The 19,326-nt window shown below is 48.1% G+C and overlaps 1 protein-coding gene across 4 annotated transcripts in view; it reads left to right on the top strand.

Moving 5' to 3' along the window:
* The first annotated feature begins 505 nt into the window (after positions 1–505).
* ITPR1 (inositol 1,4,5-trisphosphate receptor type 1) overlaps positions 506–19,326 on the top strand; it is a 68,818-nt gene continuing 49,997 nt past the window's right edge. For all 4 annotated transcript variants that reach the window (XM_075286471.1, XM_075286469.1, XM_075286470.1 and 1 more), the window contains exons 1-2: positions 506–635; positions 19,139–19,198. The gene's annotated coding sequence lies outside the window, so the exon portion shown is untranslated. The remainder of the gene's footprint in view (positions 636–19,138; positions 19,199–19,326) is intronic.

Raw genomic sequence — 19,326 nt, 5'->3', positions numbered from 1 at the left:
GGGAAAGATGGGTGACAACCAATGTGAAAGCCCTGAAAGGAACCATCCAGCTTTCCTAGATCACTGAATGTCACACCTGTCTATAATTTACTTTTTCTGTATCACAGCATCTGGCAATTTTACTTTCCGGGGTCTGGGAAAGCTGGGTGACGACCAATGTGAGAAGTCTGAAAAGGGACACCCAACTTTCTTAGACTCCTGAATGGCTAATCTGTCTATAACTCACTTCTCCTATAACACACCATTTGACAGATTCACTTTTCAGGGGTTTAGGAAAGGTGGATATCAGGCTATGGGTGAGTATATATAGAAGTGTCTATGATAAAATATGTGCCCCCCTCCCCCTCTAGAACTTCTCTCTAAACTTCATGCAGAGACTGATCATGACGTCACTAGCTAGCCGACCAATCGGGGTCAGAGAAAAGTTCTCCCATCCTTGAAGTAACGGTCTGAGCCTCCTCTGCCGCGGAGCCTGCCGGGAAGTGTAGTCGGAGCCGATGGATGAAGGACTACAATCCCCGCAGCCCATATAAAGAGATTGTGCTGGAGGAGGGGGCCAGAGCCTGGAGAGGAGCAGAGAGGGGAGCATGGAGGAGCAGCAGAGAGCCGGGGCTGTGCGGAGCGACAGAGGACAGGTACCGGGGGCCTACACCTACCTGCTGCAGCCCCTCTACACCTCATACATTGTATCCTCCGCTGTAGGCGCTGATACATTGTATCCTCCGGTGTGTGTGTCTGCTGATACATTGTATCCTCCGGTGTATGTGTGTGTCTGCTGATACATTGTATCCTCCGGTGTATGTATGTATGTGTGTGTCTGCTGATACATTGTATCCTCCAGTGTGCTATGTATGTGTATGTTTGCTGAGACATTATATATTTCCAGTGTGTCTCTGCTGATACATTGTATCCTCCAGTGTGTGTGTGTGTGTGTGTGTGTGTGTGTGTGTGTGTCTGCTGATACATTGTATCCCTCCTCATCCTCCTGCACCCTGATCTGCTCCTTCATGTTTGCAGTGCCTTTACTTGTGCAGTGATGCTATAGGGGCTCTATGTAGGGGCCCTTCTAGGGTAGCTGGCTGGAGCTGACAGATGTGCAGTGTCCCTGAGCAACAGGTGGCTGTACAGGGGCAGTGTGTCCTAGGAAAGTTCTAATGGTTGCTCCAGCTGGGGGGGCCCTTGTGGTCCTATGGATGTGGGGGCTGATACCTTGACTGTGGGTAGTGAGAAGGTGATGCTTGGGTTAGGAATGAGTTAATGGAATGTCATGGGTTAATGTGTGCAGACCCAGCTGGGCCCAGGCTTCTGTATTGTCTTATGATGATCCTCTGTGTATTATGGATAGGTGAGGGCTCATCTGATGGTTTTGGTGATAAGGTGATGCTTTGGTTTAGAAGTTGGTGTGTTCAGGGTTAATCCTGGCAGACACTTGTGACTTGGAGCTATAAGGGGTTATTGTGCGCTGCCAGGTAGCGGGCCCTCAGGTGGGCCCCATGTGCTGTGCATTTGCCTGACTTGTGCTGTTTTATGATAATTCTCTGTATTTTGTGCATTTCCTCTGTATTTTTTCACATTGCTTTTTCTTCCTTTGTGGTTGACTTGTTTTTCTGTGACTGTTCCTGGTGATAATACAGACACAGCCGCTCTGCTTATCAGGTATCCAAGCACCTTTGCCTTTACATAGGTGCGGGATTTCCTTGGTAGATTATTATCTGATGCATTACAACAGTGACTGCCTGCTATTGCAAAACTACAACTCCCAGCATGCACTGATGGCCTGTAGTCACTGCCTATAGGGGGGACCTGTGGCCTTGGAGCATTTAAGACTACAACTCTCAACATTCCCTGAAGCCTGGACTCTTATCTAATGGTTTGCAGTAAGGACTACTTTACTGCAGGTGGCTGACAACTTCTCTACATCATTACAGGTGCATTGTGTTCAGTTGTCAGGTTGGGGATCACACCAGTCTCTGACCCAGACCCCACCAATTGGGCTGAATAATAGTGAACTAATAAATCATCCTGCAAATAAGTGCAATATACAAACCCCATATCCACGTGGCCTTGGTTGGAATTGACCCTATTGCTCCTGAGCTGCAAGTCAACAGTAACTTGTAAGGGGTCTTAGAAGAAGGGGCTTCCCCATCTGTGAATCTACTATACATAATCTGTAATGGTACTACCCAAATGCACCCCAAAAGTGCCATATGTGGTAGTGGGGGCAGCTGTGTCCTACCCTACAGATTCTTTACAATGGACATACAAATATACTATATACTGAGCTGCTGGATACACAGAGGTCTTCTAGAATGGAAACAAATGGCTACAACAACCTCCAACACTGGTAACAGATGGGGCTGAAGTGGATTTACTAGGTAGTGTCACTAATGTCAGATCATCCCATTCCATACACTACATTAGAGCAATACATGACTTCTCTATATATAATACCCAGGTTATACCAGCATGGTCCATATCTCTATAAGATTTATAACGTATACCGGCTGTACATATATAATTATATACAGTATATACCCAGGTTATACTGGCTGTACATATATAATTGTATATACCCAGGTTATACCAGTATGGCCCATATCTCTATATATGATACCTAGCTCGTGTTGCCTGTATATTTGTCCCTGTGGCCATTACTAGTCTTAGGCTCTGTATGTATAGTTATTGGGGTAGCGGCTTGATATTGGCACCTCATACTTCAGCCTTACACGGCCTGACTGTCGGCTGACTGCCAGGATAGAAGTCGGTGCCAGGTCGGATGTCCCAGCAGAGACCTGGCGTGAGTTATTATATTGTTATATTTGGATATCATTTCCACTTGCCTTCTTACGGGTGACTATTGCTATAATTCTCCTCCTTGGTCTCTTGTTCCGCTTTGCCCTGTGACTATCTGTAGGACTACAGGTCTCAGCATGCCTTTGCTCTGGGTGGTGTATACTTGTAGTGCTGACGGTTTCCCTTGTACATCATAGATCGGCTTCTTGGTCTCTCTGCCGCCTTCCTCCGCTCTCCGCACTCCTCCTGATTTTCTATTTATAGGATCACAAGACATTATTGTAACCAAGTTGAAGAGTATATTTTCATTCAATCACCTTCCTCCTCTGCATTCTGCACCATCTGGAACGCTGCGCACTCCACTGGTTTGGATAACTACATCTCCGTGCCGAGGTGAAGAGGAAACTTTGCTCCAGCCTCGCAGCCTCTTCCTTGGGGCTCTCGCTTGGCTTTGGTGTTGTCCTCTGCCCGGCATCTACTCCTTGTGCCAAACCGAATCAGAATTACTCTGCCGTGTATATACAATGACTTTATATCTCATAAAGTGCAGAAAACCTTTGTATGTTATATCAGTACTGGAGCGTTATAAGAGGAGGACTGATATCAGTCACATATGAGGTTAGATCAGTACTGGAGCGTTATAGGAGGATTGATATCGGTGATATGATGGAAATGTCTATGGAGCGTTAGAAGAGGTCTGATATCAGTCACATATGAGGTTATATCAGTACTGGAGTGTTATAGGAGGAGGACTGATATCAGTGATATGATGGAAGTGTCTATGGAGAGTTATATATGACTGATATCTGTCCTCTGAGGGGTTCTGTCAGTACTGGGGTCTTCTAAGAGGACTGATATCAGACATATATGATGTAAATGTCTATGGAAACGTTATAAGAGGACTGATATCTGTCACGTGAGGTTATATCAGTACCAGAGTCTTATAGGAGGACTGATATCAGTGATATGATGGGAGTGTTATTGTATATGACTAATATCGGTCCTCTGTCACTACTGGGGTGTTAAGAGGACTGATATCAGACACATACGATGTAAATATCTATGGAACAATATAAGAGGACTGATATCTGTCACATATGAGGTTAGATCAGTACTGGAGTGTTATAGGAGGACTGATAGCAGTGATATGATAAAAGTGTCTATGGAGTGTTATTATATATGACTGATATTGGTCCTCTGTCAGTACTGGGGTGTTATAAGAGGACTGATATCAGACATATATGCTGTAAATGTCTATGGAGCGTGACTGATATTGGTCACTTACAGAAGGGTCTCTGCACTGGAGATGATGATGTAATTTGGGGATCACGGACCGGGAGCTGCACAGTGAGGTTTCTATACTTGCTGTCACTTGTTCCATTATTCATCGCTGCAGATTCTATATTAGATATTTTTTTTTTTTCTGTCTGGAGCTGTGATGGCTGATAACAGGGAGCAATAGCTCGAGTTAACCTTAAAATGGAGACCTCCTTGTACTGACCGGGCTCAATCCTTATTGCACAACTCCTTGGTCTTCACTAGATCTCCTGTCTGTAGCAGTAAAGGGATTACTGAGGGATTGTGTCCTTGTAATGGGAGTTGTAGCCACGAGACTTGTGCCCGACGCGTCGCTGCTTCCATATGTCCGGCCATTATAGGAGCTTTATGGACGCTGATACATTGTGTATGACTGGAGGATAAGTAGTAACATGTATAGTAGCATGTTGGAGTTAGAGAGCAGCTTCTCCTCTACGTGCTGTGTGCAGTATATGGAGAACTGCAAACTACAAGGGCCTGCGGAGGGGAGAACTGCTAAAAGCTGAAGGTAAAGTGAATAGACGTCCTATAATGGCGGCCGCGCTTATTCTCTGTATACACGTGCTATGCTACTGACTGGAGTTGGGTATACTGTAGGGGGAAGTTCACATGTGGCAGACTTGTTACAGAAACTCCTTTGACCCTTCTATGTGTCTGTGCTGTGAATGGGGGTTATTTCTGCAGCCGGTACATTGGGGAACTTGCTGCAGATCTCGTGTGTCCTGATGTATTTGGAGATTCTCCTGACCCCGGGATATGGTTGTCAGTGGGGTTGTCAGAGCTCTGGTGTCATGTCCTACAGTACAAATCCTGGCTCTTAAGCTTTTAGGATACAAAACTGGTGTGATGGGAAGTGTTGGCATCAGCTGCTACTCACATGGGCTGACAACTGACAACCAATGTGCCCAGATACCTGAAAAGTAACTCCAGTGCCGAATCTGTAAGGGGGCCTCTGCCTGGTGCCATCTAGAATACATGTTATATGGCAGAAAGACCTTTGGGCCCCCTCAGGCTCCAGAGCCCAGTACTGACTGCTATTGCTGCACGGCCTAGAGCTACATCTTAAAGGGGCGTTTGACTCTCTGAATGGTATGTTAGCAGGGCATTGCCAGGAGGCAGTAGAGAGGGCTGCCATATGGTCATATATGAAGATGTCTTCACCTCCCGCATCATTCTGTAAGTTGTTGCGTCTTGTCTCAGAGCCTGCTCTTGTGTCAGGGACTTCAGGTGGCCATCTTCAGGGTGACTTGTTCACACCTGGGCCATTGAAGACGTCTATTTGGATAACCTTGCCCATCGCTCTCTGCCATAGTTTGCATTGACTGGACACAGAGCTGTCGGGCGGCACAAACTCTGACAACTCTAGAATACCCAACAAGGGAGAATTGTCAGACCTCTGCCACAACTACTGCACAGATGTAGCAGAGATCACTCCCTCTCTGGAGCCGGAGACATCTGTCCCAGATACTGCAGGAAATCTAAATGGCCATCTTAAGGGGGCGCTCTAGAGTTCAGAGGTCACTTTGTCTTGTAAACCTCATGCCCATCGGTGTTACATCCCTGAATTTATTCTAGAACAGGTGTAAAATCTGGGGGCACACGTGATGTCATCCTGGGTGACCGCCAACCTTCTAGCTGCAGATTGTTGGGCTCCATGTTGTGGAGCGATGCTCTGGAGTAATGGAGGGCTGGTGCACGGTGTAGCCTTCTCTGGGTCCTGATCAGGACTGTGGGGGTTGCCTGACCGTGCTGGACACTTAATGGGGTGAATTACTTGCTGATGGATATTTCTGCAGCTCTTGCAGTTTTATTCCAGTGCCATTCTTGATTCTTAACCTCCCCTCCCCCTCCTTCCAATAACGAGGATACATAAGCAAATATTTGGAATAATCCCCCTTTTAAAGGGCTTTCCCAGGACCGTTACTGAGCTCCACTTCCTCTTCTTGGGCAGTGACATCACGTTTATTAGTCACATGGCCATGTAGCGTCTAAAATAAATGGGGGGGGGGGGGGGGGGTGAGCTGCAATACCAAGCACAGCCACTATACAATGGATGGCGCTGTATTGAAGAGGCCGCAGCTTTGTACTAACTCCCTTTAGGCTGAAGCCTCACGTTGCGGAATCGCTGCCATTCTTGGTTTTTGCTCAAAGAAATGCAGCAAAATTTGCAACAAAAGCTGCATTTCTGCAACGCGAGGCCTCGGCCTAAAGCTCTAGTGCGAGTGGTGGACTCTGACAATGTGTCCCTCTAACACATAAATCTGTGCACCCCCCCCCCCCCCCATAGGGGAATCCTCCAAGTTCATTTCCGTAGCCCGTTCCTCATCCTCTTATTTCTGGTATCTGGCCCAGTCTCTGTGTTGGGACTTGCTGGATTATCAGACAGATTGTTGTATTAGTCGCTGACTATCTGATTATCCGTGCCCCCCCCCAGGGGTGCGCTCATCACTCGGGGCTATTTATGGGATATGAATTCGAGGAATGTTAAGTCATAAATGGGACATTTCGAGAAATCTGTCAGTCACTGCTGAAGTGTGAACGCCGGCCATACCGCACCGGACGGCAACTAGAGACCCCCCCCCCCCCCCCCCCAAACATCTGTGACCTCATGTGCTGGAGGCTAAAGAACGTCCCCTGACATCATCTAAAGTAACTACCATGAGATCGGGGGCCGTGTAATTCACATGTAACTCACTGCTGTGTTTCAGTTCCTTGTAACTTACAAGATTCTGTTTCCTGTCACTGAAGGAGAAAACACTTGTTCATATTCCACAGAAATTACACCAGTCTCTTCATACAGCTGAGAATCTGTTACAATGTGTCAACTGTCCAGAATAGATACATTGTAGAAAACCTCTAGCAGAATAGTGAGCGCAGCTCTGGAGTATAATACAGGATAAGTAATGTAATGTATGTACACAGTGACTGTACCAGCAGAATAGTGAGTGCAGCTCTGGGGTATAATACAGGATAAGTAATGTAATGTATGTACACAGTGACTGCACCGGCAGAATAGTGAGCGCAGCTCTGGGGTATAATACAGGATAAGTAATGTAATGTATGTACACAGTGACTGTACCAGCAGAATAGTGAGTGCAGCTCTGGGGTATAATACAGGATAAGTAATGTAATGTATGTACACAGTGACTGCACCGGCAGAATAGTGAGCGCAGCTCTGGAGTATAATACAGGATAAGTAATGTAATGTATGTACACGGTGACTGTACCAGCAGAATAGTGATCGCAGCTCTGGAGTATAATACAGGATAAGTAATGTAATGTATGTACACGGTGACTGCACCAGCAGAATAGTGAGCGCAGCTCTGAGGTATAATACAGGATAAGTAATGTAATGTATGTACACAGTGACTGCACCAGCAGAATAGTGAGCGCAGCTCTGGTGTATAATACAGGATAAGTAATGTAATGTATGTATACAGTGACTGCACCAGCAGAATAGTGAGCGCAGCTCTGGTGTATAATACAGGATAAGTAATGTAATGTATGTACACAGTGACTGCACCAGCAGAATAGTGAGCGCAGATCTGGAGTATAATACAGGATAAGTAATGTAATGTATGTACACAGTGACTGCTCCAGCAGAATAGTGAGCGCAGCTCTGGGGTATAATACAGGATAAGTAATGTAATGTATGTACATAGTGACTGCACCAGCAGAATAGTGAGCGCAGCTCTGGAGTATAATACAGGATAAGTAATGTAATGTATGTACACAGAGACTGTACCAGCAGAATAGTGAGCGCAGCTCTGGAGTATAATACAGGATAAGTAATGTAATGTATGTACACAGTGACTGCACCAGCAGAATAGTGAGCGCAGCTCTGCAGTATAATACAGGATAAGTAATGTAATGTATGTACACAGTGACTGCACCAGCAGAATAGTGAGCGCAGCTCTGGGGTATAATACAGGATAAGTAATGTAATGTATGTACACAGTGACTGCACCAGCAGAATAGTGAGCGCAGCTCTGAGGTATAATACAGGATAAGTAATGTAATGTATGTACACAGTGACTGCACCAGCAGAATAGTGAGCGCAGCTCTGGTGTATAATACAGGATAAGTAATGTAATGTATGTACACAGTGACTGCACCAGCAGAATAGTGAGCGCAGATCTGGAGTATAATACAGGATAAGTAATGTAATGTATGTACACAGTGACTGCACCAGCAGAATAGTGAGCGCAGCTCTGCAGTATAATACAGGATAAGTAATGTAATGTATGTACACAGAGACTGTACCGGCAGAATAGTGAGCGCAGCTCTGGAGCATAATACAGGATAAGTAATGTATGTACACAGTGACTGTACCAGCAGAATAGTGAGCGCAGCTCTGGAGTATAATACAGGATAAGTAATGTAATGTATGTACACAGAGACTGTACCAGCAGAATAGTGAGCGCAGCTCTGGAGCATAATACAGGATAAGTAATGTATGTACACAGTGACTGCACCGGCAGAATAGTGAGCGCAGCTCTGGAGTATAATACAGGATAAGTAATGTAATGTATGTACACAGTGACTGCACCAGCAGAATAGTGAGCGCAGCTCTGGAGTATAATACAGGATAAGTAATGTAATGTATGTACACAGTGACTGTACCAGCAGAATAGTGAGCGCAGCTCTGGAGCATAATACAGGATAAGTAATGTATGTACACAGTGACTGCACCGGCAGAATAGTGAGCGCAGCTCTGGAGTATAATACAGGATGGTGATGTCTGTCACTGATCTGTTCCATCTCTTTACTTTTGCTGTCCTGTGACTGACTAGAATACCGGATATGACCACACAGACGTGACCGCTGCCTGTTCCGTGTCTCTGGTTCTCGTCCTACGTGCGTTTCGTTCTGTCATCCTACATTGTATACTACAGATTCGCTCTCGGCGTCTCAGGTGCCCTTGGCCTTGATGTGAAGTTTTGTAGATGACGCAGCGCTGGATATTATTGGCTGTTGTCAGGCGCTGCTGGGTGAAGTGACTTTGGCGCGCCGAGCGCTTTCCTGACCTCTGTGCCCGATCTGAGTTAATGTTTCAGTGAATGCAGCACCTGAGGTGACAGATTCAGCAGAGCCGTGTTTGTTAATGACTTGCTAATGACATGGCGTGGTACTCTGCCGCTACGCCGCTCTGCTCGGCCTTGTGCACATGTGGCTTTTTTTTTTTCCCGTCTTCCTTCCTTGCTCTGATGGAAATTGTTTTCAGCCTAATTTGGTGATCGGATAAATGGGGCAGGCGCTCAGATTTGATCTCTCCGGGAAGGCGGCTTGTAATCTGCAGCTTGGTATTCTGTACAGGGTGGTGACCGGACATTAAGGCTGTGTTCACATGGGAAGCTTTTGCAACAAAATATTTCACCTGTTTGAGGGCTAGACTGTTGCTACTTAAAGGGGATGCCGGCAGTATACTACTTAGACTTGTTCTCATAGCAGGTTGGGGTGGTCTGACTCCCAGCACCCTGCTGACCAGCTCTTGCAGGAGCCTCAATATACAGAAATGTCCCAGCTCTGAGGCTTTGTGAGGTCTCGCCTAATAGTGCACTGCGTCCCGCTAGCTGTGGTACACTGCCGCCACTGAGGGGTCAGACCCACGCCGATCAGCTAGTGATGACCCATTCTATGCATCACAAGGGTTGGAAGCTGCGGGAGACCTGGAGGTGAACGCCAGAGAAATCACCTGGTTTGGGGTGTCTGCCATGGAGGTTTGCAGGAGAACCTGCTGCTGAAAGTCTGTAGCCATAGACAGGAGATGATTGTAGTAGGTCGAGGGGGTCCTGACTCCTCCCGAAGCTTCGGATATTGTGAGGGCATGTGTATGAGGAGGTTGGAAGGAGTATCTGCCAACCAACCAAGTGTTTAGCCAACAGTCATCTCTCCTGGTCCTCATATCTCCTGCATATACAGATTACAAGCTAGTCTGCTCCCTGCCTGCAGCCACCACTAGAGGGAGCTCACTGTATACTGGGTTATTATGGAGAGCATTGTATATACAGTCTGCTCCTGAGCTCCCCCTAAAGGTGGCCACAGCGCTGTACCATGTTATTCTGTAACAGACTGTGCAGGGGTTTTGGAGCTTTGTGTCAGTGTTACAGGGCTGTAATCTCATTCATGCAGAATTTGCACCTAAATGGTAGATCCTTTTATTCCAGCAGCGGGTGAAGGGTTTAGGGCCCTCTGTCCCTGGCTCGGGCGCACCAGTACACACCGCAAGGTCTCGGTTCCTGCCCTGCCTTGCAGTTTTTGACTCTTCCCTTAGGAATTCATTGGCAACAAAGTATCGAGTGTAATGAGAAATCCTAAAATGTCCTTGTGGATGTGATGGCGGATTGTGCAATGTAGCTGGAAGCCAGTGCGGTAGACGGGAGTCAGGCAGAATGTGAAGGGACGACTGCTTGAGATGTCTCCGGAGACGGAAGGATTTGATTGTGTGCCAGAGCCTGAGGTGGGTGGAGCTTAAGATAACTTCCCCTTTAATGCTGGGTTACAGAAATGCCACTCCACCTTAAAGGGGTTGTAAAGGACTGGAAGAATCTCTGATCTTTTTCAGGAAACTGCACCACCCCTGTCCACTGGTTCTGTCAGGTATTGCAGCTCTGGCCCATTCATCTCACTTCTAAGCTGCAATACCTGACACTGCCCATAGACATAGGTGGCGCTGACTGACCGGTGGTGTTCATTGTGTCCGCACTGCACCTAATGCTTCTGGTTGGGCCGTGACCTGTGGGATTTTCAGCCGCTCTTGCTGTTTGTCGGTCGGTTGCATTAGTATTAGTTCCCCATTGAGGTTGTGACAAGTTCAGATTCTTCGGTGACCTCCACTCACTTTCGCTGACCTCGGGGCTTTTCCTTTTTTCTCCGCATGTTGAGTTTCCGTCTGGGTTTATTTACACATTGTAAGCAAAAACTGCACCCAAGGGGTCAATTCACACGCGGCAGTCTTGTCTCAGACTTCTCTGTTCTTCTAGGACTTCCAGAATCCATAGGTCTGGTCATAGGTCAGTCACAGAAGGTTCTGCAATAAATATGTTGTAATTCTGAGTGTGAATTTGCTCCAACTCCTGGCATAGATGTGACCACAGACATTGATGACTTCATGCACAAGGTGGAGCGGGGTGGGGGTGGGGCTCGTATAGGGTGCAGAGTAGGAGATCACCTCTTGCTATATCCTGGGGTTGTATAGGATGTCATTCCACCGAGGCCCAGGAGCCTCCATTATAGAGATGCATTGTATCCAGGGTCATGTGCCTTGGTGGTTGCACCCTAGTTTTGGGGTCACCCACTATCAGGAGACCAGTCGTTGCCTATGGTAAGGAGAAGGTCAGTTTTGGCCCCCATGAGATTGCACTGGATTATTGTATAGGGCAGAGACCGGTCGGGTCCTACGAAGCTTCACACTAATAATCCCATCTCCATATGTTTTCTGGATTAAAGGATGTCTTCCCACCTACCGTTCAGGGACAGGGGGCGCCACTTCTGTGCTGCACTGACTTATGGGGTACATTGGCGGCTAGACGGCAGTTTTTGTACTTGCAGTCCACTGACTCTCCTTGCCCTCTCCTCATGCAGATGTACCACAGTACAGCCCTAGACTGAGGCACCAGGCACCTCGCGGCTCCTCATATCCGGGACACGCCGGTATTAATATCTAACTGGGCAAACTGGAATAAATGTAATTTCAGAATATAGGGCAAATGTTTGGGCCAGTAAAGTAGGACATGGGCTGGGAACGGATCCGGGACAGCGGAGACCAGGCAGAGCCGTGTGTACGGGGCCCCTGGGGCTCTGCGGCTGCAGTCAGTGGATATGGGGTGTGGGGTGCAGGGGTAGTAGTGATGGGTTATTGCCCTCTGTATAGATGGAGGTCTGGGGTACCTTCAGATTCTCCCGTGGTATATATGGGGCCTCATCTGCCTGTAGGGGGCGTCACTCCTGCTGTAGACACATATAAGAACGTCTGTTCAGGGTGGAGCATAATTAAAGGGAATGTGCAAAGCAAAACAATGTGACTTCTAGTAACAGCGCCGTGGTCATGGGTGGTGTCTGGTATTGCAGCCCAGTGTAATGAAATTAGTGCGGAGTTGCAATACAAGAACCAACCTGTGGACAGGTGGGGGCGCTGTCTCTGGAAAAACAGCCATGTTTTTGCAATCTTGCTGAGCCCTTTAATGCCCAATAGGGGATCAGGGTCTTCTCCTCCCACAATGCATTGCATTAGAATATGGTCTGTGACAGCAGTGACAAGTGCAGCTTTGGCTGTAACTGGAGTACGACCTAATGAAGCTAAAGCAATTCTGCAATGTCATGAATGCTGTTTTTTGGGTCCTGTCCGCCATATTGCAGCCTTGCTCGGCTCTTGACATTCACGTCTTTCCATGAATTCAGCCTACGTTTTCCATTCTGTGTAGGAAGCGGAAACTCTGCACATGGAGAAGTGTCTTGGCCAACCATTATGGACTATTTATAGCCCACTTTGGCCTCAGTGATGAAATGTCGCTTGTCGTAGGACCCCCTCCCCAAATCCGGAGCCTGTCAGAGGGATGCAGCAGTTTAGCTCATGTCTGAGGGAATTAGGGCGCAGAGTCCTCGCTCGCCATCTCCAGCGCGCTCCATGTGACAGATTGTAGAGAAGACATCCTAGTGACAGACTGCAGAGCCGTCACCTGGAAGTCGCGATCAACCGTCCCATCTGTGCAGATCTGATCAATGTGTCCGTATGTAATGTTCTGCCCCAGAGCGAGAGCCGAGCCCGACCCCTCCATAATGTAAGAGAGGCAGAATCCATCAACTTACCTGAGCCGAAAATAGAACATGAGGCCAAAGGTCCCCAAGATCCATTAACCTAGGAAAGCTGGAGGAAACCAGACAACGACCACTGCAACAAATCAGCCCAAAAATCTATCACTTTACTATTTGCATATAGAATGAATCTAGATGGCGAGTCACTATATAAACACTTCACATCCTGTATTATACTCCAGAGCTGCGCTCACTATTCTGCTGGTACAGTCACTGTGTACATACATTACATTACTTATCCTGTATTATACTCCAGAGCTGCGCTCACTATTCTGCTGGTGCAGTCACTGTGTACATACATTACATTACTTATCCTGTATTATACTCCAGAGCTGCGCTCACTATTCTGCTGGTACAGTCACTGTGTACATACATTACATTACTTATCCTGTATTATACTCCAGAGCTGCGCTCACTATTCTGCTGGTACAGTCACTGTGTACATACATTACATTACTTATCCTGTATTATACTCCAGAGCTGCGCTCACTATTCTGCTGGTGCAGTCACTGTGTACATACATTACATTGCTTATCCTGTATTATACTCCAGAGCTGCGCTCATTATTCTGCTGGTACAGTCACTGTGTACATACACTCACCGGCCACTTTATTAGGTACACCTGTCCAATTGCTCGTTAACACTTAATTTCTAATCAGCCAATCACATGGCGGCAACTCAGTGCATTTAGGCATGTAGACATGGTCAAGACAATCTCCTGCAGTTCAAACCGAGCATCAGTATGGGGGGGAAGAAAGGTGATTTGAGTGCCTTTGAACGTGGCATGGTTGTTGGTGCCAGAAGGGCTGGTCTGAGTATTTCAGAAACTGCTGATCTACTGGGATTTTCACGCACAACCATCTCTAGGGTTTACAGAGAATGGTCCGAAAAAGAAAAAACATCCAGTGAGCGGCAGTTCTGTGGGCGGAAATGCGTTGTTGATGCCAGAGGTCAGAGGAGAATGGCCAGACTGGTTCGAGCTGATAGAAAGGCAACAGTGACTCAAATAGCCACCCGTTACAACCAAGGTAGCCAGAAGAGCATCTCTGAACGCCGCACAGTACGTCCAACTTTGAGGCTACAGATGGGCTACAGCAGCAGAAGACCACACCGGGTGCCACTCCTTTCAGCTAAGAACAGGAAACTGAGGCTACAATTTGCACAAGCTCATCGAAATTGGACAATTGAAGATTGGAAAAACGTTGCCTGGTCTGATGAGTCTCGATTTCTGCTGCGACATTCGGATGGTAGGGTCAGAATTTGGCGTCAACAACATGAAAGCATGGATCCATCCTGCCTTGTATCGGTAACGGTACAGGCTGGTGGTGGTGGTGTCATGGTGTGGGGAATATTTTCTTGGCACTCTTTGGGCCCCTTGGTACTAATTGAGCATCGTTGCAACGCCAAAGCCTACCTGAGTATTGTTGCTGACCATGTCCATCCCTTTATGACCACAATGTACCCAACATCTGATGGCTACTTTCAGCAGGATAATGCAATGCCATGTCATAAAGCTGGAATCATCTCAGACTGGTTTCTTGAACATGACAATGAGTTCACTGTACTCCAATGGCCTCCACAGTCACCAGATCTCAATCCAATAGAGGAGCATCTTTGGGATGTGGTGGAACGGGAGATTCGCATCATGGATGTGCAGCCGACAAATCTGCGACTGCAACTGTGTGATGCCATCATGTCAATATGGAGCAAAATCTCTGAGGAATGCTTCCAGCACCTTGTTGTATCTATGCCACGAAGAATTGAGGCAGTTCTGAAGGCAAAAGGGGGGCCAACCCGTTACTAGCATGGTGGACCTAATAAAGTGGCCGGTGAGTGTACATTACATTACTTATCCTGTATTATACTCCAGAGCTGTGCTCACTATTCTGCTGGTATAGTCACTGTGTACATACATTACATTACTTATCCTGTATTATACTCCAGAGCTGCGCTCACTATTCTGCTGGTGCAGTCACTGTGTACATACATTACATTACTTATCCTGTATTATACTCCAGAGCTGCGCTCACTATTCTGCTGGTACAGTCACTGTGCACATACATTACATTACTTATCCTGTATTATACTCCAGAGCTGCGCTCACTATTCTGCTGGTACAGTCACTGTGCACATACATTACATTACTTATCCTGTATTATACTCCAGAGCTGCGCTCACTATTCTGCTGGTGCAGTCACTGTGTACATACATTACATTACTTATCCTGTATTATACTCCAGAGCTGCGCTCACTATTCTGCTGGTGCAGTCACTGTGTACATACATTACATTACTTATCCTGTATTATACTCCAGAGCTGCGCTCACTATTCTGCTGGTGCAGTCACTGTGTACATACATTACATTACTTATCCTGTATTATACTCCAGAGCTGCGCTCACTATTCTGCTGGTACAGTCACTGTGTACATACATCACATTACTTATCCTGTATTATACTCCAGAGCTGAAATCTCCCAGCATTCTCTGCTTGTTCAGTGTCTTTTTCTAATATTCTGTGAAGTTTGCACTAAACTTTCTCTTCTGTAGGAGATTCTTGCTGACTGTTTCCATGCCATGTGACATGGGCTGTAGACTCCTGAGACGTCTTGGTGATTTGTAGACTTCCCTCCTTTTCCCCTCTCCTATGTTTTACTATTTTTGTGTTCTATAGGGGCCTATACTGTAGGTGGAGACTGTTCACACCTCGCACCCCTATCATTCTCACCACCACAGGCAGAGCTGACACCTTGATAACGTCACTTGATCGCCGCGGATGACTGACTGTTCTCTTGTCCTTTGATATTATCTGCTGTGCTGGGACATGGGTCGGAGATTCCTGCATTGTCGGTGACTGAGCTATTACAGGACTCCAACCCCCCCTATTACAGGACTCCAACCCTCCCGCACAGGACTACAGCCCCCTATTAGAGGACTACAACACACACACACACACACACACACACGAGGGAGACCGCAACTACACTGTTACTTTGTATCCATATAACAATCAGGGGTTTCTATAGGCCCCTCCTCATGGATTCCAGGTTGCCCCTTTCCCCCAGGACTGCAGCAATGATTTTTTTTTTTTTTTTTTTCTGCACTGCTGACTACGTGCAGAGCTATCCTATAAAGCCTGTCCATTAGGGGGCGCTCATTACTATGGTAATAAGACCCCCCCCCCCCCCAATGATGCCCCACATTGCGGTCTCCATGCCGTATAGCTGAATATCTCTGAATTCAGCCCAAATGGTTCTTAGCATTCACACACTCGCCCTCTACCTGCCCAGCTGGGCCACCCTTATAATACTAATCAGTTGTGGCCCTTGTGGCCCCCAGAGCCCTGGTCTGTGTGTTGTTCCCTTCTCTCTGCCCTGGTCCTAATGGTAGAGCCGGGCGAGTAGCCTGGAGCTGATCCCTGTATATGAGGGTCCTCCCCCTCCCCCTCCAGATGTATATGCCATGTCCGGAGTGCCCCCTTATCGCCGCCATCGCAGTGTCACATCGGCTTATTCGGCCGCCCTCCTCCCCCCAGATATAATGAGCGACTGAAGCGTTTTCGAGTCATTAAATCTCTTCTGCCTCGTTGCTGCCAGTTATCCGGAGCGGCCGATCGTTCCCTCTGACGTGACTCCCGGCAGCTGGATGTTCACAAAGTCCTAAAAATAGATGCACACATTTCATGGACTTTGGGGAAATGAGGGTGAGCCGTGGCCCCTGAGCCCACCTGACCGAGGACCCTGTGAGCTGCGGCGCCCCCTGTCCAGTCCATTGTGTGTCCATTAGTTCTCTGGGATTGGAGCTGCTGCCATTCTATACAGAACACCATCAATGTATCTGAGGCTTCGTGGCCCGAGTCCTAGGAGTGTGTTCAGACTGTGCAGAGACTTTACTGAAACCTCTGCAGCGCCTCCGCTAGAACAGGTGACCGTTACTGGAACTGCAGCCACTTATGGCTAAAAACGTGTCGTGTGTGCAACTGTGCCAAATCTGTGGCCGACTGCATAGCCAGAATCTTCCCCGGGCCAGAGGGTGCGCCCAGTATTAAGGTGCAGCCCACCATACACCTGTGGAGGGCGCTGGTCTGAGCGCTTGTTGACATGACTATTCCAATCCCACCATGAACATGCATCCATGGCGTGTAGTTAGTAACCAGTCATCGGCTCTGGCCCTGGGCTAGCTGTTGCCATGTCCTAGGCTGTGGCCCTGGTCTAGCTGTTGCCATGTCCTAGGCTGTGGCCCTGGGCTAGCTGTTGCCATGTCCTAGGCTGTGGCCCTGGGCTAGCTGTTGCCAGTCCTAGGCTGTGGCCCTGGGCTAGCTGTTGCCATGTCCTAGGCTGTGGCCCTGGGCTAGCTGTTGCCATGTCCTAGGCTGTGGCCCTGGGCTAGCTGTTGCCATGTCCTAGGCTGTGGCCCTGGGCTAGCTGTTGCCATGTCCTAGGCTGTGGCCCTGGGCTAGCTGTTGCCATGTCCTAGGCTGTGGCCCTGGGCTAGCTGTTGCCATGTCCTAGGCTGTGGCCCTGGGCTAGCTGTTGCCATGTCCTAGGCTGTGGCCCTGGGCTAGCTGTTGCCATGTCCTAGGCTGTGGCCCTGGGCTCCCCGCCGCCACCTCCTTGGCTCTGCTCTTCTGTCCACAGATGACTGTTGACCCTGTAATTTCGGGTATTGCTCCTCCTGGAGTGGACTCTTTCATGCTTCTCCTTGGCAGCAGCGTCTCCTCCTCCTCCGATAGCGGCCGCACGTTTCCTTCTTGGATCATGGAACAATAAGGAGAAAATGCCAAACTTGGGTAGAATGTGTCGGAGTCTCGGCTGCTGCCGCTTTATGAGGTCTTTAAGGCTTATTTATTTAAGGTTTCCGCTCATCCTAGAATCCCTGTCATGTTCTTGTCTCCAGAGGTCATTAAAGTTGAGTTTTGGAGGATTCTGCGCCGGTCCTGCTCCCTCCCCCTCCCCCTGTCCCTGCACTGACTTGGGAGGTCGGATTTTTATTTGTAGAGACTTCCATAAAGATGGCGGCAGGTCGTGGCTCATAACCGTCATCTTCAGACGGTGCGGCGGCTGCAATAAAATCAGAGCTGGAACCTGCAGCCAGTAAGTCCGTCCTGCGAGTCTGCAGGGCCCTGAACTACTGCAGTATATAGGGGAGCCCCTTCTACCCCAGCACAGCCCACGCTGCAATGTGTCGTAATTTACAACTTTCACTTCTATAAACGGTGAAAAAATTATAACAACTGCAGCATGTGAATAAGGTTTTTTAGGAGGACATAATCGATCACGGGCCGGGAGCTTTCTGCATTCGGTTACTTGTGCACCCTTGGCTGACAACAGAGGACAATAGCTTGTATAACATACAGCGTACAGGAGAGACTGCAGGTGTTGTTCGCCTTCAGCCCTGGGTGGAGATCAGGTCTAGGATGTGCCAGGTAAACAGGACGCCTATTTTGGATGCAGCTCCTATTCTGCCTGAGCACTGGGGGACGGGCGCAGAGAACTCTCCTGGGGATGGAGCCCGATACCTCAGGATGACATGTTGTCTGAAATGCAAAACCCTCTGACCCCAGGGACCTGCAGATATGTGAAGGTTGTGACCCTCGGGACCTGCAGGTGCATAACGTGTCCAGAATCTGGGAAGGCACAGAATGATCCGCGTGTCTGTTGCTTCCCCTTCCTCTGTCATGACAGGTGATGCCAGGCTGGTGTCTTGCAATTGTCCACAGGATGTTTTTGGGGTGCTCAGAGCAATGTTGTCTATGGGCTGCAGTGCAAGAACGTCCCCTGGTTAGCCCGGTATATTGTATTCTGACTGTCCATAGGAGGTCGCCTATATGTACCTTCACGGCTGTCAATGGGACGATATTACAAACACCACACTCATTGCTGCGACTATCCCATGGGGGGCGCTGTGTACCCTGTTGCCTCCCAATGCTCTGATTTATCTGGTGACTTATTGATCCTCTTATCCCGGTCTATATCGAGGTCGGTGTCCGCGCCCAGTGTGCTGGCTTTATCTTATGACTGTACAGTAGATAGGAGGAGGTGTGTAATGTATGGTATGTTTATATACTAGGCTTCACCCTATAGAGTCGCAGCTTTGTCATGTTACAGGGCTTGTGTCCTAGACGGGCGATCAGTGTCAGGGAGCTGTGAGTAATGTATGGACGGCTGCTCTCTCCTTGCACTGTGTGGGAATAACACCATTCTGTCTTCTCTTCTAGGGCGGCAGGCGGCTCCTGTGAGGTCGGGGACACATTGCTGCTGACACTGAGGATTTCCAGGTGTGTACTGAGCCCTGATCTGTCACTGATCATAGCGTAGATGGCGGCATCTGATGGTGGGGGTGGGGGTGGGGTCTCCTGCAGACACCTCTGGTCCTCATGTCCTTGCACTACTGAGTGATCCCTAT

Source organism: Leptodactylus fuscus, chromosome 9, assembly GCF_031893055.1.
Source record: "Leptodactylus fuscus isolate aLepFus1 chromosome 9, aLepFus1.hap2, whole genome shotgun sequence".
In the NCBI taxonomy this organism is placed as follows: domain Eukaryota; kingdom Metazoa; phylum Chordata; class Amphibia; order Anura; family Leptodactylidae; genus Leptodactylus; species Leptodactylus fuscus.
The sequence above is the reverse complement of the archived record's forward strand: the minus strand, read 5'-3'. Positions and strand labels throughout refer to the sequence as shown.